General features: G+C 38.8%; 1 protein-coding gene across 1 annotated transcript in view; it reads left to right on the forward strand.

Moving 5' to 3' along the window:
- The window catches only part of IRS1 (insulin receptor substrate 1), an 81,621-nt gene extending 62,965 nt beyond the window's left edge, over positions 1-18,656 (forward strand). The window contains exon 2 of the mRNA XM_036753865.1: positions 12,673-18,656. The gene's annotated coding sequence lies outside the window, so the exon portion shown is untranslated. The remainder of the gene's footprint in view (positions 1-12,672) is intronic.
- Positions 18,657-18,895: the final 239 nt, after the last annotated feature.

The raw sequence follows: 18,895 nt of genomic DNA on the forward strand, positions 1-18,895 counted from the left end.
ATGATTTCAGTCCATCTTTCAGATTTGATTCGAACTCCCCCAGCTGAGAACAATTAGGCCTGCATCTGGCAGCAATTTCAGCCTTTCACAAAGTTAGTCATACAGCATTGGCTATGTTACCCTCTGGTGCAGTTTCTTCGTATGAGAGTTTTGAAAAAAGCCCACCCAAAACACCCAATTCCTCCCAAAATATTATTAGCTCTGCTTGGGAACCTGGAAATAGTGCATGAGTAACTCACTGAACATCCATTTAAGCCTATTCATAAGAATTCTTGGGGAATTCTTTCATGTAGCATTCATTCTTTGCCGAGTTGTGACGTCAAAAAACGACTGCAGAGGGCAAGGCCTCATGTTTTTTGTTTTTTTTTAATTTCTTCTGTGAAAGCAATAGAAGTGGCCTTTCAAAGGATTTCTGTGGAAAGCATTAATTTTAAGAGTCCCTTAAAGCTAGGCTAATGCTATCTGTCGTAATATTTAACATATCACCTCATGATATCCCCTTTGTGGGTAGGCAGCTCTTTGTATGAAATTGTACCATGGTCCAGTTCCCTTAGATCTCATACTTCTAATGACTTTTCTTTGGGGCCTGTAGTGTTTTCCTTCTGTATGTCTTCTGAAAAGAATTTCTTCTTTCTTCCTTTGAGATGCGCCCCCAGACTTCGGCTTTTGCCCCTACACTTCACTTGTTTCCTGCAAGTGGATTCTCTCTCAATTGTTAGGGTGTCTTTTTTTTTAACCATTTAAAGTACCATAGGAAGGCAAGATATTAGAACAGTTTCATGCTGTGCTTCCCCTGAAGACAGAGAGACTGGGGAAGGGTTGGTACAAATTGTCTTGTCGTGGTTTGAAATTTTTAGTTTTTCCAAAGGTTTGAATGGAACATGATTTGGCTCAGATCTGTTTTTGGTATCACATTAGATCACTCTGTTTCCATTTTCATTGTGGGTTTTTTTTTTAAATTTTGGTTGTTGCTGAAACTTCCTCAATTACTTTTTATAATTTTTTCAAAAGCAACTTTAAAAAATTGTGGCAGTGGTAATACAAAGGCAGCCCAAGTTTATAGTAACTATTTTACTGTACCCCAAATTATAGTATATCATTAACTCTTGACCCAATTAGACAAGCCCCACATAACCTCGGTGTCCCTAGTGACATAGACGGATTGGCAAAGTGGAAATTGTTTTTCCAAACTCCTTTTTAAGGTAGGCCAATTGTGTTTTCCCTACAGCTAATAAATCTTGCTTGTATTTTGCCTGGAATACTTTTAAGAAGGAAAAATGAGGATTTTTAGGATGCATTCATTTTAAAAATATATTCCCCACATGTATTTTAAAACAAGTTTCAGTTGGCTCGAGATAGTGTTCTTTCATTGTCTAGACAACCTGATTTTTAGGATAAGTTATTTAACATCAAAGAGCTCTAGCTCGTATATCCTACTCCTGCTCCCTAACGTTTCTCCCTTGGTACCCCCCTGAAGGCGGGAGTAGAGATGAAGGCTGAAACCTTTAGCTTGCGGTTTTAAAGTTATGTTTTCCAGGAGATGTAAATTAGGTGTGTGCAATGAGGAAAGTCCAGTAGTAAGCCTCAGAAATACTAGGATCTGCATCTAGCTATTGCGTATTGGGGCTTTTCTAATAACCAAAGCCCTGTGGAAAGGAAAGCCCTGCCAGCTGGACCCAACGTGAGTCTTATCTACATGGATCCCAGAACAGATGTCAAGCAGAGACCACTCGTCAGAGGTACCTTGTAGTAACTTTTAAAGATGCTTATTGGGCTCAGTACATTTTTCTTGCATTACCCAATTCTTCCATAAAGTCAACCACAAACCATATTGTAGGGGACTCCAGCTAAAGCTTGTGGTGAGTAGGAAATAGATTAAACACAGGTTTCCCCTTTTCTCCAGCTGCCAACAATGATGTCAGTGATGTTAACGATCCTTACCTCAGCTCACTGCAGTCCTAGCACCCCCTATTAAAACACTTGTCTTGTGAACTGTTTTTATATGTTGTCAAGGAAACACCGAGGATTGTTGATAAGAAACAATGGCGTATCCAGATGATGACTTAGATGCAGAAGAAAGCACTTTCTTTTTTGAAGCCATTCGTGTGAGGGTTCTGGGGAAAGGCCAAGCAGCAGAAACCTCCATTTGCTGTCGGATCAAGAGAGTAAATGGGAGGGAACAAACTTCATTGACAATTCCCTGGATGCCAAATCATAAAAGGGGCGCGTGCATGGAGAACTTTGCTGTCCATGTACGTGAGGTTGTACTTTGAATGTAAGTGTAGCATTGCATCAGAAACCCAGATAGGACTCGTGTGTTGGGTGGTGTGCGTTTCTGAAAGTTAAGAAAAAAAGCCATGTGAAACATCAACAGAAAGCTCAGGACTCAGGGGAGTGGGGGGCAGCATGAGGAGGAGTAGAAAGACCCCTGTGAACACCTGAGGACCATTTGTCTTACATATACATATATATATATATATATATATATGTGTGTGTGTGTGTATGTATGTATATGCACATATGTGCATGTGTATATGCACATATACACATGTGTGCATATATGTGTATACACATGCACATATATGTTTGTCCCTTCCCCTTAGGATGTAGCTCCGTGCAAGTGAGGATTTTTCATTTATTGTCCTTGTATTCCCAGAATCCAGCACAATGCCTGGCACATAGCATGTACCTAATAAGTAATTGTTAATTGATTGTTTTCCTTTCCTTCTTGCCTTCCTTCTGTTTCCCACGTCCATCAAGGCAGATGCTTCCTGCCGTGGTTGCTACCATTTGGCATATCTCTTTGGTTAACGGTGCCCCTACGTCAGTAGATAGACTGAGAACCAGTCAGACTGAATGACCATTAGATGCTAGTATCTACTTAATCAAATACCATTAATTACTACTGAAAATCAGTGCTTCCCCCCTTCTATCTCTTTACAGAACATCTAACCTTTTAAAAATAAATTCTCTGAACCTTTAAAAAAATCACAAAACTTTTCATTGGAGAAGAGCAAGGCAGCAGTGCCAACACCCTTTCTCCCCTCCAGACTTTCCAGGGAGCTGACAGATGGCTTGGTGTTGTCCAGAGTCATTGGCTCCTGCCTGTGTCATTTACATTTACCTCTCTTCTTTGGTGGTCTCAGGAAGGCACCAGTCCTGCCAGAAGGTCTTTTCTTGGGACAAAAGGACAGGAGAGAGAAGGCCTTCCACACGTTGGCAGCTTTCCCCGCATTTTCTTCCTTGGCAATGCCATGCACTGAAATGTTGGCTAGCCCCCACCCATGTGACTTGGATCAGGCAAAAGTGCTATTTAAGCAGCCCCATTAAAGCTTTTGGCTCTGCTAGGAGGTGACCCTTTGCCATCAAAGAGACCAAGTCGCCGAGTAACAGCCCAACTTTAGCCTATTCAAGTTTCTTTTCATTTGCTGAAGTGACTTTTCCCCCCCCTTCAGCTTCAAGTAGCAAATATCTTTAGCTACCTCTTGCTAGCTTAACTCCAGCTTCATTTTTCATAATGATACTTACTCTTTTGTTTCTCTTTTTAATAGATGTATTTTAAGGGTGGTTTTAGAAAAGGAAGAACAAGCGTGTCACCAATTGTATACTGTTCTTAGGGCTTAAATTAGTCATTGTCAGAATCTCATATTATATTTTTTTTCAATGGATATTAGGAAAAAAAGATCTAAGAAGCATACTCTCAGCTTGTATGAAGGGGGAATCTTGTACATCCTTTCTATTCATTGGTCTTCTCTATGCTGGAAAACATCTAAGGTATTCTCCGTTTTATTAGTGGATTCTAAGGTGAATCCTATTTTCCCTAGTGACTTTAGTTATAAAATTGGATTTTTATTGCAGCATCTTTCACTCTACTCTAATCTGCCCTCCATACAGTCACCAAATTGGTATTCCTGAAACATAGATCTGTTACCTTCCCCCATCCCACTCAAAAATTTTCAGTGGCTACCTGTTGCCTCAACCACAAAATACAAAATTCCATCTCTTTACCCAAGCTTTGGAGCTGGTTCTCCTTTCCCAAGCAAACCCCACCTTAAGAATCCGTTATTTCTATCAGAGCGTTGCTGGGGTGCCCCTTTGCACATGAAACCTTTTCTGATTCCCGCCTCTTATTAGTACTCTTTCTCATTTGAAATGACTTTGTATGCTTTTCATTTTTATGTTTGTGTATATATTGTATCCCCTCTGTGGAATGTAAGGTCCTTGAGAGGAGACTTTTTTATTTTTGCCTTTATCTTTCCAGCCTGGCAAAGTAGGTACTTAATAATAAAATGGTTTTAAATGGAATTTCTAGGGTCCCCAATAAAATCAAGTGAAAACTTTTGTTGGAAGAAGGAAGTTAGTATGGAAGTTAGTGTGGCCTTGGCTGTAATGGCAGCTTTTGTACTGGGCATGCTTTTAATACCTGTTTACAACTTCTAGGTTTGTGTTCCGCTGTCCACCCCTCCCCCCACCTCCCAATTGGGCTCCTTCTAAGACCCGAGGGATTCTTCGCTTGCATAAGAAGCCCCAAACCTCATAGTCACAGCTTCCAAAATTCATTTTCCTTTCTTTTCTTGTTATGATTCTTTATAATTGCCAGAAAAATTAGACTACAGTACCACACTTCTTGGGCTTAAATCTAGGTATAATATTTATATGTGTGTGTATATGTATATATATACCACAAATGAGCTTGTTTAAAACAAAGGATACACATATATATATATATATATAATGTATATATTCTCTTTTGCTCTCCATATGTGTGTTCATATATATACATATGTGTTTGTGTGTGTATAAAACCTTTAATTCTTGCTCATTATTTGATACCGGATTTGTGAGAATAAAGCACATTTAGAAATCAGCATTTTTGCTATGCTTTAAAAATGTGCACATACCATAAAAGGTTTGATCATCTTTTTAGAATGTGTTTTGTCATTATGAAGTATAGTTTTAGATGAACTTTGCCATTTTGCCTGGTCATTGTTATGATTCTTTATAATACCTAGAAGAACTAGTCAGCACTATCATACTATTCCTAGACTTAGGGGTGTGTGGGGCGGGGGGGAAGGTGGTAGAACTAAGCAGTATTGGGAAAATTGGTTGGATGAGAAAGAGGGCATGGTACCATTCTTCTTGATAATATGTATAATGTAAATTCCTCTTTTTCATCTATGGACTGATTTAGGTTTAAGTCTTTTAGCTCAATATCATATTTGATATTGTCTGTATTAAAAACACTCTATAAATATCAGTCTTTTTGGTGGGAACAGTTTCAAATCTGTGTAGCACTTAAGTCATTGTTGGGCAAAATTAGAAGTTAATAAATGCCTAATAATGATGTGACTTCGGGACTGAGAGCAAGATAAATAAATGCTGCAGGGAGATTGGTTCTTTTAGCAATAGGGGGGCAGTTGAGAACAGGTGATGAGTTCGGTAGTGGCTGCCACATTTTAGCAGAGATGGAGAGTAGACAAGTTGAAATGTTTGGACGTGGGTAACCAGGATGGCTGAGAGGACTAGAGAAACCTGCCACACAGCCATGGATTGGTGGAACGAACTTGGGATGTTTAATTAGAAGAAAAGACTTGGGGGAAGTGACCACTGCCTTCAAGAATTTGAAGGGCTGCCTTGCTGGAGAAGGCTTAGTCTTGTTCTGCTTCTAAGGGCATAACTATAAACTCAATGAGTCAAAGGTGGAAGGAGCCAGGCCAATCAGCAAACATTTATTAAGCATTTCTGATATGCCGGGCACTGTCGTGGGTGCTAGAAATAGAAAGAATGGAACAGTCCCTGGCCTCGAGGAGCTTGTATGCCAGCCATGTAAGGAAAAGCTCTTCCTGATCATTAGAGTGGTCCAGAGTTAGAATGAGTAAGGGACCATTGAGGTCATCTACTCTAATCCCTTCAGATCCTAGTTGGAAAATGGAAAAGGATCCCTTAGGAGAGAGTGGGTTTCCTCTAGCAGAGGCTAGATGACCACTAGTTGAGAATGTTGTAACAGGGCTAAGTGGTTTCTGAGGTTTCTTCTAGTTTTTAGTCTCTATAGTTTGGAGAAGATAAAGTCAAATTTCAAGGTAGGTGGGGAAAAAAGAAGGTGGCAGCTAGGTGGTGCAGTGGATTAGAGCACTGGCTCTGGAGTCAGGAGGACTTGCATTTAAATCTGGCCTCAGACACTTGCTGGCCGTGTGACCCTGGGCAAGTCACTTAACCTCTATTGCCTCCAAAAATAAAAATAAAATAAAAATAAACAGATGCCAAGTGAATTGGCACTCCCCCTTTGCCCCCCCCCCAATAAATAAATAAATCCAGAGTGTGTAGTGGGAAGAATTATGATTTGAGTACCAAGGAATTAAGTGCTTAGGGCAATGGGGAGATCTCAAAGGATAAGAATGAAGAGGAGGCTATTGGATTTATCTAAGAGGAGGTCAGTGATGACCCTTGAGAAAGTTTCAGCGGACTGGTGAAAATGGAAACCAGATTGTGGAGGTCCAGGAATGGAATTGGAATGGAAATAGAAGCAGCAGCTGTGGACTACCCATTTCAAAAAAAAAAATGTGTCTATGAATAGGAACCCAGGATTGTAGTCTGAAGGTATTGAATCATTAAAAAATGCTTAGGGACAGATGGTCAGATGTAGAATGTCGAAGCTGTCTAAATATTCTGAAAGAAATGATAATTCAGAGTATCGAACCGTGAGCGAATAAAAAGGTGTTATGGTCTGTATGTGGTGATGACCCTGCAGACCCACTATCAGCAGGACATGCCCTTTTTTTTGTCATCCTCATTTCCTCCCCCAGTCTCCATGTGTGATAGGCATTTATAAGAAGGCTGGAGGGATTTAGACGTGATCACGTAACAAGACTGTAGCTAAAAGGGCCATGTGGGGAAAGAACCCATGATCTTGGAGTCAATAGTCAAATGATTTAATGACTTATTTAATGACTCATTTATGTGGATACATCCTGTAGTACTTGTGCCCATTGGCAGCTGCTTAAGTTCCTCCAAGGGGGTCTACCCAATGCGCTAGGGATTTCTTTATTCCTCTCGACGTTGCAAGGACATCAATGGAATGGCAGGGATATCTGTCGCGTAGCCCTCTCTTCTTGCTATGAACAGCTCACTACTCATCCCCACCATGTGCCTTTCCATTCTCTTTTGGGCAGCCCTAAAATTTAAATTCTTTGGAGAGTATAGTCTTCCATGATTTACATCTGTACAGCCATAAACGAACCAAAAAAAACATATTTAGGAATTTTGATTTTTGTTTTATGTAAACTAAACTAAAAAAAAAACTATGCTTTTACTAAGTTTTCTTGTTGTTCAGCTATTTTCAGTCGTGTGACCCCATATGGGGTCTGCTTGATGAAGTACTGGAGTGGTTGTTTCTCATTTACTCTCCAACTCCTTGTACAGATGCGGAAACTGAGACAAACAGGATGAGGTGACTTGCCCGGGGACACACAACTAGTAAGATTCTGAGGCCAGATTTGAACTTGGGAAGATGAGTCTTCCCAATTCCAGGCCTGATACTCTATCCACCGCATCACCTAGCTTCTCCTTTTACTTAAATTGTATATGTGAGAGGGTACAAATAATATTGTTATTTGAGGGTATTTAAATTCCTTGTTCTTAGCTTGTATTTGCCATATCCAGTAGCATACGCTTTTCTTTGGATTAAGACATTGTTTTACTTTAAATAGTTGAATTTAATTCCTAGAATTATTTTTTCTAGTTGAACCGTATGTGAGACTTCAGACAGTGAGCTCCATTGAAGAAAACTAATTAGTGCAATAAGTCTGAGTGTAGTTAGAACAGGAAATGTGGTATTTCTGGCAGTGTTACAGTATATGCTGAACAGCTTCCTACTCCTTACCTCTATCCTTTCAGTAAAATAGGAATTAGGAATAATGCTCTCACCAGATGTGTGCTGCTGTGTCCCACATTGCTAAACAAACTGTTGGTAGATTTCAGGGGTTGTAAACACACCCTTAAATAAATGGTTTTAAACCCAATCTGGATTACTTTGATGGTGCTTATTGGGCCAGTTTTGTAACCCTACAAGATATTAGCTGCTTTCATGATAAAAACAATCCAATATAATGAAACAACTTGAAAAGTAGCAAAGATCTTATGCTCGTTTCTCTTTCTTTTAGGAAAAAAAAAATGTTGTATAGATTTTTTTTACATCTTTGTTATTTCTCAATGACACTTTTCCCTGCCCCTTGCTAACAATGAAATCTCCCCCTTGTAACGTACAAGTAGTTATTCAAAACACACCAAGAGCCAGTGCCTCAGTCCACACCCATAGTCTGCCATCTTTCTGAATTTCCTCTCAAGTGGATCAGAGTTCTAGTGACTTCCAGTGGTTTTCTTTACATTATTATGGTCATTATTCTCTTACTTATACTTTCTGCTCTGCAACACTTCATATAAGTCTTCTTTCTTGTGACTTTTCTGGGATGGTTTTATTTTCCAGAAAGTTGAGACTGAGTCAGAGCTCCACCAGTCATGCGTTAATGTGACTGTTTTCCCACAGTCCCTCCAACATGTATTATTTTCCTTGTTTTTCATCTTTTCCAGTCTGATTAGTGTGAGGTGAAACTTCAGTTGTTTTAATTTCCATTTCTATTGCTTTTAATGATTTGGGACATTTTTTATATAATTGTCAATAGTTTGCATTTTTTTTCAAAATTGCCTATAAATATTCTTTCACCATTGACTGTTGGGGAATGGCTCTATTTGCATCAGGATACTCTATATCTTAGATAGCAGGTCTTTATCAGACATATTTTCTGGGAATATTTTCTCCCCTGCAACCAACAGCTTCATTTTATTCTACTTAAATTGATTTCGTTTCTGCAGAACCTTTTGCATTTTACATAATCAAAGTTGTTTGTTTTGATCCCATCTGTTCAAGCCTCATGCTCCGGTCCCTCTCTTCTGCCTTGCCCCTCATCATTGGAAAAATGGCTTCAATAACCATGATCTAGTAAAATGTAAATTTCTACCATATGTAGTAATGTAATAATCCATAAGTTTCAATGACTCATTTCAAAAGGACTGACCTTTTCTTGAGTGTGGATGCATTTGTGAACTCTCAAAGTATTTTGTTTTCCTTACTGTTAATGGTATTAATAAGTTGGTATTGTAGTTTTAGAAGATGCAGTAGAGGGCCTATGGGATATTGTTGTTGAGACATGGAAATATCACAAAATAGTTTCCCACCGCAAAACCCTGTGACTGTTGGGGGCGTCATGTTACTTTGCTCACAAGTTATCACAGAATGATGTAGCTCCTAAGAGTTGATCCCAGGAATGGCAAATGGTAGAAAGGAAATTTTTTAGTCTTTTTTGCTAAGGAAATCTTTCACATTTTACTGTGCCCAGAGATCTGGGCCCATCATGTGAGCATACCATAGTTACTACTCTCTGTATTTTTAGATAATATTTCTAAATCATAGAAATTTATGAAGGCATATTCATGCAGCATCTGGTGACTTGCTTTCTAATTTGGTTTTGGGTGTGTGTGTGTGTGTGTGTGTGTGTGTGTGTATGTGTATGAGTGTGTAAATAAGTACGTATATTTATAGATGTGGATGTACAGACACCCGCATGTATAAGATGTTATCCCACAAAGAAAGTAAATTAATAAACTTCCTGGAAACCTAATATCAAACATGTATTATCTCAATACAGGAGTCACCTGGAAGACCACAGATTTATTCCAACCATGATAGCAAAGGTCAAAACATTGGGGATTATATTAACTTGTGCATCTTTCCAAATATCCCAAGTATAATGCTTACACTGGGAGAATGGACTTCATGTCTAGAAATAGCCCAAGAATTTATGTCAAATTGAGATTTAAATTTTAGGAAAAGCCCATCAGGAGCCAGATTTATTGAATAAGGTGAGTGATCAAGCTATGTTAAAGAGGTTTTGTTAAAAAAAAAAGAGGTTAATTATTTTAGCACAGTGTTTGGCACATGGTAGGCCCTTAATAAATGCTTATTGACTGGCTGGACACGTGTGTGTATGTATATGTGTATATACATACCCACATACATACATATGCATGTGTGTATAGCTGCATGCATGTGCACATATATCCATCTATCCGTGTGTGTGTACACACAAACACACCTACACCCGTACTCATACAGTGAAAAACTTTATTACTTATGTTCAGATAGCAAGCGCTTTTTAAAGTGGTTGGAGCTCAGCAGACCTGGTTTCCTTCTTGCTTTTGGCTTGTGTTAGAGAATCCCGGGAGAACCTCAGCTATTGGTTAGCGTTGACATTCAGTGGTTTCCAATGAGCATTAGTACAAGCTTTGCCTTAGAACAGTTTGGGAAGTCATGTGCTCGCTGTTTCTCAGGTGTAGGTAGGTCTATAACAGCCATCAGATCACCTCTTATCTCCCGTGATTTCAGCTCACATGCCAGAAGTGACTTGAGTGTATTTAAAGCAACTCAGAGCAGTAGATTTCAACATGTACAGCCAAGCTCTGCATTGCCTCCCCTCCCCGATGGCCCCCCAACCTCCTCTCTTGTACAGCCGGTGCAGGTTAGAGCATGTGCTCACGCAGATCACCGGGTACAGTTTGTTTCCCTGCCGAGCTATTCATTCAGCAATTTTTGGAAGAGTGCCAGATATGAAATGCAAAGCAAACCATGCACCCTTCCCTCTTTCCCTGTTTAAATTAAGCAATTTCTTTGTTTGTCACCAGTCCCATAATAAAGTATGGCATTACTGTCTAATTTTAGGCCCCTCGCTTCGAAGCTCTGTTAAGTAAGCTGGATGGAGATATTCTGGGAGGAACATTCCAGTGCTGCTGGAGGGCTCAGGAGAAAGTTGAGAGTAAATAGGAGATCTGTGAGATAATTCTCCGGGGAGTTTCCCAGCATACCACACATCATTTGCAAAGATAGGCTTCTCTTTCACTTGAGGACCACACAAAGTAAATTCTGTTCCTTGGCAATTAATGGGCACAGGACAGGGAGGCCTTTTTCAAGTTTTTACCTTGGTGTCTCTATGGCAAGTCTTTATTTGCAAGTGGGGAAAAATAGACTGTTTGCCTATCTTTTAGTAGCAGGGTTCAGATTTTAAAATATACAGAACTACTCTCATATATAAGCCTATAATCCTAGTTTCATGAGTTTGGACTTACCTGAAAGCCAGAGTGTAAACATTAGCAAAACCCCCCTTTAGAAAGGAGATAGGGCAGAAGGCAGGGACGGGGAGAGCTGGGGCTGTATTGTGAACTTCTTTCTTCATTGCCTCCTTTTCCAAGCTTAGGGATCCAGCGTCTCCTTCTTAGAGACTCAGCTGAAGACTCGGGGTGGTTGATGACAGTTTGTTAAGAGCATTTTTTTTAAAAGAGGGACTGAGGTTATATAAGGCATCTGTCTCAGCGCCATTCTGTATAAAGGGGAATGAATAACCCTTCTTTTTTGTAAGTATTGCCTTTGAAAGATCATAGACTGTGGAGTCAGAGGGATGAGCTTTAAAGGCTTACCACTTGTGTGGTCTTGAACATTATATCGTGAGCCTCAGTTTCCTCATCTGTAAAATAAATTGTCTCCAGGGTCTACTTCCGCCTCCAAATCCTATGATACATACGTGTGTGTGTGTGTGTGTGTGTGTGTATGTTTTGCCTTTGGGAGAGGGAATAGAGGGAGGGAGAAAATTTGGAGCCAAAAATTAAACTTTCAAAGATAATAAATCCTATGATCTATTGTTGTTCAATCATTTTTCAGTCATGTCATGTCCAATTCTTTGTGATCCCGTTTGGGATTTTCTTGGCATAGATACTAGAATGGGTTTGCCATTCTTTTCTCTAGCTCATTTTACAAATGAGGAAACTGAGGCAAGCAGGGTTAAGGGCCTTGCCCAGGGTTCCACAGCTAGTAAGTAAATGTCTGAGGCTGGATTTGAACTCAGGTCTACCTTGACTCCAGGCCCGGGCTCTCCATCTACTGAGCCACCTAGCTGCCCATCCCCACCCCCACCCCACCCCCAAATCCTATGATACTTCATTGTATTTCTTGCCTCTTTAATGATAGGAGAGGGAATGGAAAGCAGGAGAAAATTTGGAACTAAAAATAAAATGTTTTTTTTTAAAGTGAAATAAATTCAATGATAATTCATTGAACTGTACCCTTAAATCTAAATTTGAATGAGCTTCCTTCTTGGCTGTTTGTCGTAATTCTTCTGTTAAGCAGTGCTACATTTTTGTGTTTCTTACTTGATTTTTAACAAAGACTTGTTCCACAACATGTGCTTCAAGGATAGACTTTTATGTTCGTAATGGCCCCTCTTCATCCTTCCCCCACCTCCCTTGCCTTAAGCATATGTCCCAGTAGATGCGCACATCACCACCTCAGTAAGTAGTCAGGCTTCTCATTAGTTGGGTCTGTTGAAAATCATACTGATTCGTTTGCCTGTTGAATGTTTGCTGGCTTTAGTTTATGATTGTTTTAGATTCTTACATTTGAATAAAGTCAAGATCCACAGACCTTCTTTAGGCACTTAGTACAGTGTTTATTGTGCCTGGCACCTTTGATTACTCATTACATGGCCCTCTTTCACATTCTAAAATAATTTGTAGCGAAAAATGCCTTGTGATCATAACTTTTTCTTTCTTTCTTTTTTTTTTCAATTGCAGAATGATGACCTACACAACCTCAGCAAATCCTTCTTAACTCATGGGTATTCAGACGCCAAGTGTTTCATGTCTCACAACTAGGACCTCACATCCTCTTCCTCAGTAGATGGTACGATGCACCCAGTTCAGTTTGTTTACTTAACACAAACCTCAGGAGTCCCGTTGACTGAACTGCACATTCTCTGTTGTGCCAAGCAAAAAATAAAAGCACTGTGACATCAGAACAAGGAGTCTCCATAACTTCATCGGCAACCACAAGGACTTGGCTGGCCACAATGAACTGACGTGCCCACCACTATATCATATGAGACTGGGTACAATTAGCACATTTACACAGTATGCTAAATTTCATTTGCTGCTGAAAAACCTGTATGACAGATCATCATTGTAAATTATTACATACCAAACTGTTGATGCTGGTTGGAGAGTATTAAATATTTAACATAGGTTTTGATTTCTATATGTAATTTTTTTTTAATTAAAATGTAACTTTTTTTTTTTCCTACAGCACATCTTTTTTTTGGATGTGGAACTGAGGTACACTATGTTCTGTTGTAAACAGAGTGGGGTAACTGCTTAAAAACAAGGCTAATGAGAATAGAGTAGGGTACTATTCTTGTTTGAAGATTGTAATTCAGAAAATAATATAATATTATTCCTAGGTCCGCAGATGACCCTCGATTGTACAGCTATATTTACTGATAATATCTCTTGTAACATAAACCTGATGTTGATCTGAGTTCCTTACGATGAAATCATAATTTTATACTTCTCTTATAAGACAATAGTAGGCCGTGTTAACTAAACTGAAGACAAATTTTCTATATCTGGTATTTGCAACTGTCAGCTTGAACTCGGCAAGTGCGCAGAAACAAAAATATGACAAAAAGAAATCAAAGTCTTCCATTGTATATATTGTAAAAAAGCAAAAAAAAGAAGAAGAAAAAAGAAACATGGGTGATCTCTTCAAATCCAAATCTCTCTCGGAATGAACAATGTGGGTGTTTGTAAATTCTGGAAATCTCTTTCTATGAGTAATAAACTAGATGCTGTTTATCTTTTTTTTCCTTTCCCCCTTCTATAAGCTATATCCATTCTCACAGTTTTTTTTTTCTCTGTGCACACATACAGATATTTCATTTCCCATGTTGTCTTGAGAATGGCAGCAGGACAAGTGAGTGCTTGCTAAACGAAATTAAAATTCCAGAAGGTGTATTAAGATAGCTAGGACAACATCTCACTCTACTAAAGACCTTTATCTCATGTTTCCTGAGACCTTTCAGTGTAAAGCTTTTAAAAGAATGTAATTAGACTATTTTACTTAAAGGGCCCTAACTGACCCGTTAGTGATTATTTAATAAAATCTGAGTAAACCAGGAATACTTAAAGGAATGCTAATATGCCTATGGAGCATCAAAGCAGTCCCAAAACAGTTCATCCTTTTCTTGTTCGGGAGACAAACATCCTGGGAATTTTTTTTGTGTGTGGTTGAAGAAATGGCAATGAATCTACCTTTAAGAGGCCTGATTACAGATTTTTATATTTTCACTGGTGAACTTTCTAATACTTTATTGACTTAACTTAGATACCAGGCTCCCTCTGAAGTCAGTAGCAGTTCTGTATCAGGGGGCCCCAACTTTTTTGTGGGGATGAGCTATTTTTTATTTCCTTAAAACTTGAAATCACTTAGGGAGAAGAGCTTGATAGAGGCCACTGCTCAGCCATCGACCAGATGGGAGCTAATGCACCACTCTTTCGAAGAGGGATGGTGATGGAGGAAGGAGATAAGTGAATATCCCATCATGCTGCCAAAGCCTGTGTGAATAATGTTAAATCAGCTGAATGGCATGTGTCCCACAGGCTGTTGTATTATGATTCATCATCGCAGATCCCAATACTTTGCATGTTCAAACAGTGGCTGCAATGAATAGGCCTATAGTTATAAACAACGATTTAAATATTTTTTAAAGACCTTACTGAATATGATTACTCTTTGTAGAAATTCTCTCTATTAATTTTGAAAAACCTGCTATGAAAGACTTCTTTTTTTTTATAAAAAGCAGACTTCCATAATTGAGCTGACTTTCATTATTCACCTGTTTTGACTCATCTTTTTGATAGTATACAGAACAAAGCAAGCTTTCCTGTTCTATTCCATTAAGAACTCAAGTAGTTCTAGAGAAATCAGTGAACCAAGTCAGCACCGACTTTTCCTATAAAGCCAGTTGTTTTTCCATCAGCTCAAGAAACCTAACCTTTTCATGGATATCTTAACCTTAGGCCCCTCTCTTTGTGGAATTGATACAACTTTTTTTTGGCTCAGCACCCGTTAGAACATTATATATTGTAAAAGAGATTTCCTCCCTCCCCCAGCTTTTTAATGCCTTTGGTTTGTCGAGGGGTTAAATAGTTAAGAGATGATAACTTTTCCCAGGTTGGTGGACCTGAGTTTGGTGAAGGCAAAGGAGTGACTTGTGTCACTTGATTCATGTAAAAACTGATAGAAGGATGGGTGTTCAAGGAAGAGATCTCTGCCCCAATTTCATGCAGGTGCCATCTTGAGGACAGTCAGCTGCTTGAGTCTTGATTGGGTTCAACTGAAGCCCAGGTTGGTGTTTTAAAGCCAATCAAAGAAAAGTCAGAGGCTTGAATTAAACAAGAAACTAAAAGTGAGGTTTTTAATGTTCTTTGGTTAGCAAAATAGTTTGTCTTCAAAATCACCCCCAGCCGTTTGTAGCATTCATTCCTATAGGCTCAACCACAGACTTAACTAAAATTATTGGAAATGTTAAGTATGTTTCCTACCTAAGACAATACCCCCATTGGTTTAAAAAAAATTGTTCTAGAGCCAGATAAAATGAAGTAATTCCTTTATTGATGAGCCTCCTGACAATGAGGACAAATCAAAGGTAATTTTATATATCTGGCTATTTCTGGTTACCTGCCTAAGGTCAAGAACTTTTTCACTGGCCTGGTTTGTATCTTTTTTTTTTTTGCTTTGTTTTTCCACAACAACCTTTATTATTCGAGTTGTTCTTATGAAGCTGAATTTTTGAACCCTAGTATAGGACTTTACATTTATCCCCATTAAATTTTATCTTAATAGATCTAGGTTGATTTCAGTATGCATTGATTTAAAATTTTCCTAACAGCAAATACACAAAACCTTTCTTTTTCCCAAATGTTTAAAACCTTTGTAACATTTTTGTGAAATACTAAGGAGCCTCTTCATTGTTTTTACTAAAACTCTTATCCTTTTGTCATCCTGTCCTAACTATAATGTACCTTATTTAATTAGAGAGAAAATATTTACACAGGTGGAAAATGTTCACGTTCTACAGTCTCAGTGAAGAGTGAGAAAGTAAGTTCTTGAGAGTGGGTGTTCATGGTCCTCATGACTGGGTATAGTCAAAGCAGATTCATTTTGCAACTGTTGTGAGAGGATCGAATGAAATGATACATGTAAAGCACTTTTCAAACCATAAAGCACTATACAAATGTTAGCTATCAGATGATAAGATCCTGGAGCCCAAGACTGCATGGGAATTATGACCATGATCTTGGATAGACAAATCTGTTGGGATGGCATATAAAAATAAAAATGGACCGGCCAAATGTGACCTCCCAGCAAGCTGAAGGAGGAGATGCTTCAAGAATACAATAAAAATCAGGCTAAGGCAACATTGCTGTCTTGTAGGTTGCTATCAAACCCAAGAGGAGAGTGGCTGCCATTTTTAGGGGTGTGATAGTTCTGCCTTTTCAGTCTACGAATTAGAAAGCACCAGCCAGAGATGAATGTAGTCTGTGAATTAGAGAGGGAGTGTCATATGTCTACCACTCCTGCTACTTCCCCACCCATACCAAGCAGGAACATTGTCTTTGTTCACAAAGACAATGGTATTTTCCTAACTTAGGGATGAATAAAGCTGTAGGATATAGTGGAGAGACAGCTGGATTTGAATTCACAAAGAAAGATCTGGCTTTAAATGCAACCTCTGATATTGCCTGTGTGACCCCATGGCAGTCGCTTAGCTTCTCTCAATCTCAGGCATCTCTCTGAAGACTTTTAAGTTATAGTCTAGAGGTTGTGATCTGTGTTAATGGAAGGGAGTTCTCACATCAGGAGATCTATACCGCTGAAATCACTTTTTGACGCATGGATGAAAAATGTCATCAGCTGGTAAAGCAACATCCAAAGTGCTGTAGGAGATACAAAACAAATATGCTTAAGTCCCTATCATTTAAGGAGTTTCTACTACTAAGGAACTTGCAATCTAATTTTTTTTTAAATTGAGATTCCATACCCCAGGGGGAATGTGTATTCATGTGCATGCATGTGTGTATGTGTGTGTGCATGTATGCGTGTATGTGTGTGTGTGTCTGTGTATGTGTGTGCGTGTGATTCTGGATGGCACAAGCATTGTCTTGTCCCGTTGCTGACCTGGCATCTATGATGTGGAATTATCAAAAAGTCCAGATGTCACTTATAGTCATTTCCCAAGGGTTAAGCATCCTCCCAGTGAAAGCATACTTAGAACAAAACAGGAAAATCCGTCTACACCTGTAGATAACTTTAGGCAGGTCTGTCTTCACTTGTATACACAAACAACTTGTAGCATAGCAGTTCTTAGTAATTTATGGTAGGCGCAGGCCCTGTTTCCTCAGTACAATGCTACTTGAAGGCACAACTCTTTCTTCACGCCTCAGGGACTGCCTTTAGGATGGGAAGAATAAAAGATATACATGTTTTCACTGCAAATGTTTGTACAGTTCAATTCATTAGCTTATGAAGGTGCTGCCCGTGGTGCTATTTCACTTGTGTTCAAAAAGAGACCAAGGCATGGTCTGTATTGCTACCAAAACATTCTCTTGTATAGATGTGTATTGAAAAATGTATTGTGTGTGTGTGTGTGTGTGTATATATATATATATACATATATATCTATATATGTCATGGGTACCAGGCCAGTTGTATATTTCCATTTAGAAGTGTTTCATTTTTCAAGGTTTTGGTAGTGTTCTGATTTTAATTTTTTTTTCTTGATTTAGTCTCAAAGATTCTGTCTGGTACTTAGAACTGTAGTGTCTTCATCCCTGATTAAAGAAAACTGTGGAAATGAATTCACTGATGTTAATTGATGTTAGTTATCCTCAGTGTCTTTGGTAAAAAGAATACTAATCAAAAACAACTAGTCAAGCTTGCTTTAAGACTCACCTGAGCATTTGGTTTCTCAGGTGCTCTGGCCAAACATCTTTGAAGAGGTTTGAGTAGATTTGAAGCCACTAACATAATTAGGTTCACCTTGCCCTGCCCCCACCTGCACTCCCACTTCCACTCCCACAACAACTTTATTACCTCTAAAGCCTCAGAAACACCATCCTCTTGAATTGGCCACCTTGGACTCCTAGAAAGGACTTAAGAAATAAGCAGTGAGTATGAGAGAGATTTTGAATTTAAACTGCCTGTTTCCAGCATAGAATCCAATTCCATCCTATAAGCTTTTATGCCAGTTGTAAGCCAACTATGTTTAGACACAATAAATTTTGAAACCGCTCAGAAACAGTCTAAATATATGTTTCACCTTTATTGGTGTTAAGTAAAAGTTTGTTCATTTGTCCTAATTTGACAGTGAAAAACATGTTTCAGGATATTTTGAAACAAATCCTATTTCTTTCTAGTGTGATGCTATCAGGGGACCAGGAAGCTGAGTTCTAAGTCTCAGAGAATCTTTTAAGGGCTTAATAAGAATCAGTTATAATTAACCTGCCCATTATTTAGCTGTACTATTCAGAGTGACTCTATGAGTGCTTAAATCATTTGTTGCCCTTAATTGTTAAGGAGATTTTTCTTCTTTGCAATATCTTTGCTTGGTATTTGGCGTGAGTTCAAGGTCTGATTTATAGAATATTTTTTAAAGATTGTTTTTATTCATTCCAAGTCCATATAATAAACTCAAACTATAGTTAATAAAATGTTGCCAACATTTTGGATGAATAGGACTATTTTTTAAAAACAGGGTATGTTTTAAGAAGTGTTCATTGGTATCAAGGAGTTCATAGCATGGTCAGTTTGGAGCTGGAAGGGACTTTAGAGGTGATGACCCTCATTTTATAGGTAAGGCCCCTGAGGATCAGAATGGTTAAGTAACTTGCCCAGGTCACACAGGTGTGAGAACCAGTAGCAAAGCCAGTACTTAAGTTTGAGTCCACTAGAAGTACACCT

Source organism: Trichosurus vulpecula, chromosome 4 (assembly GCF_011100635.1).
Source record: "Trichosurus vulpecula isolate mTriVul1 chromosome 4, mTriVul1.pri, whole genome shotgun sequence".
NCBI lineage: Eukaryota > Metazoa > Chordata > Mammalia > Diprotodontia > Phalangeridae > Trichosurus > Trichosurus vulpecula.